Below are 7,882 nucleotides of genomic sequence, written 5' to 3'. Positions count from 1 at the left end.
ATTATCTAATTTTAGTCTTTCACGATATATAGATATATATATATATATATATATATATATATATATATATATATATATATATTTGTGAGGATCGAGCAAGTTTTCTTTGTACCCATCGTCGATGGCAGCAGCAACGTGACTTCACGGACGTGTCCATTGCTCGCGAGTTTTATACCTTGTGTGTCTCGAAGAGCTTCGCGTTCGTTTGTGGTAATTACACCGAGTGCGTTGAACCTGCCGAGAAGAGAGAAGAGAAAAGAGAAAAGAGAAGAGAAGAGAGATCCGATGTGTGGTCCAACGAGAGATCCTGCACCGGCAGGTTCCTCTTATAATTCGTGGCGGACCCTGATCGAGAGATAAGCTTTGCTGTCTCAAACGAATTTTTGACTATCGAATCTTCTTCTTCTTCTTCTTCTTCTTCTTCTTCTTCTTCTTCTTCTTCTTCTTCTTCTTCCTTTCCTTCCTTCGACATGCGTCTTTAAACCCTTCTACTTCCCTAATCGCATCATCCTGATCCTGGACTTTCAAAACCATTAGAATAATCAATGACTTTTAAAACCATTAGAATAATCAAATATTCTTTTTCACCTTTACTCTTTTTGAAGTAAAAACTTCTTTAAAATAGGGAGTGATTTGAGAAAAGTGAAACGCAGCGGCAAGCGGCGATGCAACAAAACGGTGGGCGACTAGGCAACGGAGCGGCGCCCTCGAAGCTCGTTTACGAGACTCTTTTACGATTTTATTATATTATTTTTTATACGTATTTCTATAATTATCTTTTTTTTATATTATATTATTTTTAATATATATTTGTATAATTATATATCTTATTTTTATATTATAATATATTCCTTGTTCTGCTTCGAAAACAATGACACTGTTCCAATCCTGAAACAGAACAAAAATTAAAAATTAATATATATTCTGATAGTTATCTTAATTTTATATTTAATAATATTTTCATATATAATTTGATAATTATATTATTTAATTAAATACATTTTTCCCAACAAATACACGTCGTACATTTTAAACATATATATATATATTTCTCAACTTTCTATTCAAATTTTATCTCACAATCAGTAACTCAAAGAATTTTGACTTTAAACTTTCTTTACATCGACATTCATTCTAACTGACAACGTGATACGTAAAAATAAATGATACTGACAATATAAAAACGAAAAAAAAAAATAAAACTACACGAACATTAGATGAAGTTTTGAAAAAAAATATATAAAATTGTTTGAATTTAAATGAATGAATAAATATTAATTATCTTTGATTTTAGATATCAATCTCATTCTCGAATTTTCAAACAGAGAGAGAACCCCTGTTATATTACACACACTATACACTCACACATATGTATATATAAATCTACATACTCGACTAACGTCCATGGGATCGTTAATGAGGCGACGATTAGATCGAGACGATATCAAAGGATCCAAAAGGATTCAAAAGGATTCGCGAAGCATCGCGATGACGAATCGTGAGAGACTTCAACGAACACCACTTGCAAAACATTTCTTTTCTGTCTTTCTTTCTTTATTTCTTTCTGCCTTTCTTTATTTATTTATTTATTTATTTATTTCAAGATGGAAAAGATCAACAACTAACTAAAGAACTGCGATTTACTGACATGTCAAAAATCCATCCTACGCCATTTACCTTTTTAGAAAAAAAAACCATAAACACGAGTTGATACAAATTTGACTAATGGATAACATCATCGTCTAGAATTAATGAAGAAAAATCTTATTATTTCGAATACATTCAATCGAAAATCTGATATATCATAATTAATGGATATAATACTTTATTCAAATGATGATCAAATATTTTTTGTTAATATAAATATAATATTATTATATATATAAAATCAAACCTCACATTACAATTGATTATTTTAATAGCATTTAATAAAATATTTCTAAATGTAAATTCGACACATATTAAAAATATATATTTAATCAATCTATATCATCTATTAATCATCTATAATAATGTTTATTTTTTATTCTATACCAAACTCATTTATAATGATGTTTCTATATTAAATAAATTTATTCTATATAACAAATAAATCAATATATTAAAATATAATAAATAAAAAATAAATTAAAATAACGTTACAAATGATTCTAATAAATATACCAAAAAAAAAACGAAAAATTAACAAAATATATTATTTAAATAAAAAACATTCAATAGTATATTAAGTATTGAATAAGCAACCAAATAAGAACAATGTAACAATACTTTTGGTAAATAAATCAATATATTAAAATATAATAAATAAAAATAAATTAAAATAACGTTACAAATGATTCTAATAAATATACCAAAAAAAAAAGAAAAATTAACAAAATATATTATTTAAATAAAAAATATTGAATATAGTATATTAAGTATTGAATAAGCAACCAAATAAGAACAATGTAACAATACTTTTGGTAAATAAATCAATATATTAAAATATAATAAATAAAAATAAATTAAAATAACGTTACAAATGATTCTAATAAATATACCAAAAAAAAAAAGAAAAATTAACAAAATATATTATTTAAATAAAAAATATTGAATATAGTATATTAAGTATTGAATAAGCAACCAAATAAGAACAATGTAGCAATACTTTTGGTAAATAAATCAATATATTAAAATATAATAAATAAAAATAAATTAAAATAACGTTACAAATGATTCTAATAAATATACCAAAAAAAAAGAGAAAAATTAACAAAATATATTATTTAAATAAAAAACATTCAATAGTATATTGAGTATAGAATAATCAACCAAATAAGAACAATTTAACAATACTTTTGGTCGATACGATTTCGAGGGCAAGTGTCGATTCTAAAGAATGAGAGAGAGAGAGAAATAGAGTAAGAGAGAATGTATGAGAGATTGTATGATAGAATGAGAGAGTGTATGAGAGAATAAGAGAGAGAGAGAGAGAGAAAGAAAATCGAAGATAACTCTTCGAACTAACGGAACCTTGCTGCCGGTTTGTACTTGGGTAAGCATTTTCTTTCTCTCTCTCTCTCTTTTTCTCTCTCTCTCTCTCTATCTCTCTCTCTATCTCTCTCTCTCTTTCAACGATACTCTCGTCAAGTAATTGCCGTCGTAAAGAACGGCGTGCGAAAAGCCTCGCAAAAGCGCGTACTTATTTACAAAACGCCGATCACCAAAGCGGAAAGTTGCTCATAAAATCGGCGTTACCAAGATCCATCCCCTATATGTTCCCTTTTATAAGATAAAGAAAGATACAAGATAAATATCATATATATATATATGAACTCTGAAGTACAAATCCATGGAAATTGTTAAAAGTTACAGTTACATGAAAAAAATATTCTATCTTCTTGAAAATCATTGAAATGAATCCACAATCTTTTCATTTCTTTCTTTCTTTTTACTATCTCATGATATCTAAAATGAAATATAATAATAACAAACGTGTATAATCTTTTGTAAATTTGTGAATTAATTTGTGATTCAACATATAAGATAAAAAAAAAAAAAAATGAACAAAATCCCGTTATTTTATAAATCATTAACCATTCTACAGTTATGTTTTGTTAATTGAAATACGATTGTATTTAAAATAAATGAGATAATGATATAAAATTCTACAATAAATAATTTGTGTGAGAATAAAAATGATAGAAATATAATGAATATATTTGTGATATGAATTAACAATGTTGTTTAATATCTTGAACATAAAACATTAAAAAAGAAAAAAATATCAAAATATACAGAAATAGAAAATATTTATTACAATGGCAAGTAGACAAGTGTTGTTTCTGAATTAATTCAAGTAAAAGGATTTATCTTCTCGTATGAAGATAGTTTGTCCAACGGTTCTAAATATTCAACAGTTTTATATACCAAGCAGCAAATTAAGAAAAAGAAAAGATAAAAAATATATATGAGAGAGAGAGAGAGAGAGAGAACAAAAAAATGGAAAAGAATGCTTCTGTAGCAACGGATATCTCGCAATGTCTTTCTTGTCGTACAAGTTCCAACTCCCATCTCTGTTTTCACCTGATCTCTTATTTTCCACTTATTTCCTTCCTTTCTCACCGTCATAAATCTTTTATCTTTCTTTTTTTCCCCCTCCTCTGATTATTGCTATTTTTACAGTGAGTCAAACACCTCCTCTATCTATGGTAATTAAATAAATCAAAACCTAAATTGGAATTGTTATCTTTTACATTTTCATTGCAAATCTATTTTAATTTAATAATTGTTGTTTGTGTATGTATATTATAATTGTTTAATGTAATTTGTTATATATGTGTATAACAAATTGTTATTCCAAGAAATATTATTTTGTAAACATATAAAACAAAAATTAAAACTAAAATTTGAATTATCTTTTATATTTTCATTGCAATTCTATTTTAATTTAATAATTGTTTAATGTAATTTGTTATATATGTGTATAACAAATTGCTATACCAAGAAATATTATTCTTTTTGTAAACATATAAAACAAAAATTAAAACTAAAATTGGAATTTTTATCTTTAACATTTTTACTGCAATTCTATTTTAATTTAATAATTGTTTAATGTAATTTGTTATATATATGTATAACAAATTGTTATTCCAAGAAATATTATTTTGTTTTTTTGTAAACATATAAAACAAAAATCAAAACCTAAATTGGAATTTTTATCTTTAACATTTTTATTGCAATTCTATTTTAATTTAATAATTGTTTAATGTAATTTGTTATATATATGTATAACAAATTGTTATACCAAGAAATATTATTTCTTTTGTAAACATATAAAAAAAAAATTAAAACAAAAATTAAAACTAAAATAGGAATTTTAAGCTTTTATATTTTTATTGCAAATCTATTTTAATTTAATAATTGTGTAATGTAATTTGTTATATATGTGTATAACAAATTGTTATACCAAGAAATATTATTTTGTTTCTTTTTATAAACATATAAAACAAAAATTAAAACTAAAATTTGAATTCTTACCTTTAACATTTTCATTGCAATTCTATTTTAATGTAATAATCGTTTAATGTATATGTGTAACAAATTCTTATACCAAGAAAAAATTATTATCTTTTAGCAAACATATAAAAACGAAAATCAAACCAAAATTATACTTAAATTTTTTAATAAATATCTAATCCAATAAAATAACTAATCCAATTAAAAGGTTATCTTAATTTTTCCTGTATACCTGTTTATTGCAATCAATAACTAGTTTAACATGTTTAATAAATACCTACATTAATTAAAATATTTAAAACAAAACACACATACATACACATTCACACAATTTAAATATAAAATATATATATCATTTTGTACAAATCCAAATCTCTCTTAACCTCTAATTAATACGCGAACTCGACTGTATAAAAATATCCAGTTCCCAATTAAAACGCGTTAACCTAACATTCCACGAGTTAAAAAAAAGAAAAAAAAAAAAAAAAAGAAAAAAAACAATTTTACCTGAGGAGAGAAGACTTATTTTTATTATTTCCCCCACCCTCAAGAAAAATACCAAAATATCCAGATATACACACACATATATACAAATACTGTTGAGATCCTTTTTCTTTGAGTTTTATTCTTCATTCTTCAGTTTCGGGTTTCTTTTACACGAGACCTAAAATCAGAGAGAAATAAAAAAAGAGAAAGAAAGAGAAAAAGAGAGAGAGAGAAAAAGAGACAGATAGATGTTTTTTAAAAGGGAAAAGGGAATAACGTTGAAGCACGTCGAAAGATAGGCTAATTAATCGAGTTAAAGATAATACCTAACGCAGGTACGTCCGCTCATTAACGGGGAGTCGAATAAAGCTTGATAGTAAAGAGAGAAAGAGAGAAAGAGAGAAAGAGAGAAAGAAAGAGAGAGTGGTGTCGTGTAATGAGCCACGTCTAACCCGTTCGCATTGTTCAGGACCAATCGCGTCGCAGCTAAGGTTAAAGGTTTTCTACCTCCCTTGAACAGAGAATAAGAGGAAGCTTTCTTCGTAATGAGAATGAACCAGACCAAAAGAACAGATTGTAACAGTGAAACTAAAGCAACTAGCATTTTTTTTTTTTTTGGTTACTATCCTTATAAACTAATTTCTTTTTTTTTTTTTTAAATCTCTTAACGTTTTGTTATAATTATAATATAAATATAAATAATAAATGAAATGTTGTTTTATAGATAGAAAATTATTTGAAATGTAATGACAAGTATTTTAAGTATTTTAATTATTAAATTAAAAATATTAAAATAGAAAAATTATTTTTTAAAAATGCCAGAGGTTGTATCAAAGAAACTATAAAAATTACCATTTTTTTGGTTACTATCCTTAAACTAATTTCTTATTTTTTTTTTTTAAATCTTTTAACGTTTTATTATAATTATAATATAAATATAAATAATAAATGAAATGTTGTTTTGTAGTTAGAAAATTATTTGAAATGTAATGACAAGTATTTTAAGTATTTTAATTATTAAATTAAAAATATTAAAATAGAAAAATTATTTTTAAAAAATGCCAGAGGTTGTATCAAAGAAACTATAAAAATTACCACTTTTTTGGTTACTATCCTTAAACTAATTTCTTTTTTTATTTGTGTAAATTGGAAATATTAAAGTAGAAAAATTATTTTAAATAATGTCAAATTATACAAGTAAAATTATACCAATTAACATTGAGTTACTATTTTAAACTTATTATTTTCTTAAACTTACAAACTTTTCTTATAATTATCATTATAAATGTAAAGAATAAATGGTATATGTTTTAAACTTAAAAAATTATTTGAATTGTAACCAATACTTTAATTATTCCAATTATCAAATTACACTTATATGGTATTAATTTAAATTGAAAATATTTAAATAGAAATATATATTGTGTTTACAAATATTATACCAACTAACATTCAGTTACTACCTTTGAACTAATTATTTTCTTAAACTTCTAAACTTTTCTTATAATTATCATTATAAATGTAAAGAATAAATGGTATATGTTTTAAACTTAAAAAATTATTTGAATTGTAATCAATAATTTGAAATATTCTTCATATAATTATTGTATTGTATTTAAAATATTAAAATTACTTTAAAATTCAATAATTTTGCTATATAAAATTATTGGAAAAAGCAGAAAAAAGAAAGAAAAAATTGCAATAATTCTCACAATCATTCAAATGAAATATTATGCAACACTTTTCTTTCCTTTCTTTTTTTTTTTTTTTTTACCTAATCCTAAATAAGAAGAAATGTTGAAAATATGAATATTAATGAGAAATATCTTGGTCGAGAATTTAAAATACCAACACACACACACAAACACACACATATATATACATACATTCTCTCTAATACTAATTCGAAACAATTCGTCGAGTTTCTCTTTTCCTATCGACATTGCCTATCGTTTCCTCACCAACATCTTCCTCTACTACTCTCTCTAGAAACAAAGTTACACTACTAACCATAAGAAAAGAAAACGAACGAAATATACACGGTGAACGGAAAGTTTAACGTACACACTAAGGGAACGTGAAAAGGAAGATCTGAAAGATAGAAAGATAGAATGAAGATAGAGAAAGAATGAAAGAAAGAAAGATAAGTTGAAACGATAGAAAAAGAGACGTTACTGTTCGTCCGAACTCTTTGTTTAATCTTTCCGATCGATGATTTTGTAACGAGGGCGATCGTAGGCGTGACCCCAACGATCGATCGATATCCGTAATTGTCCGTTCGAGACCGGCAACGGTTCCCCAATGCCTTGTTCTTCTCTTCTTCTTCTTCTTCTTCTTATTTTTCTTCTTCTTGTTGCAACTTTTCTACCAAAGAAATAAAGAAATAATCATAAACTAC

The sequence above is a fragment of the Polistes dominula genome, unplaced genomic scaffold (assembly GCF_049000335.1).
Source record: "Polistes dominula isolate Pdom_NZ unplaced genomic scaffold, Pdom_raw_medaka contig_17, whole genome shotgun sequence".
Lineage (NCBI taxonomy): Eukaryota > Metazoa > Arthropoda > Insecta > Hymenoptera > Vespidae > Polistes > Polistes dominula.
This window is presented reverse-complemented; position numbering follows the sequence as displayed.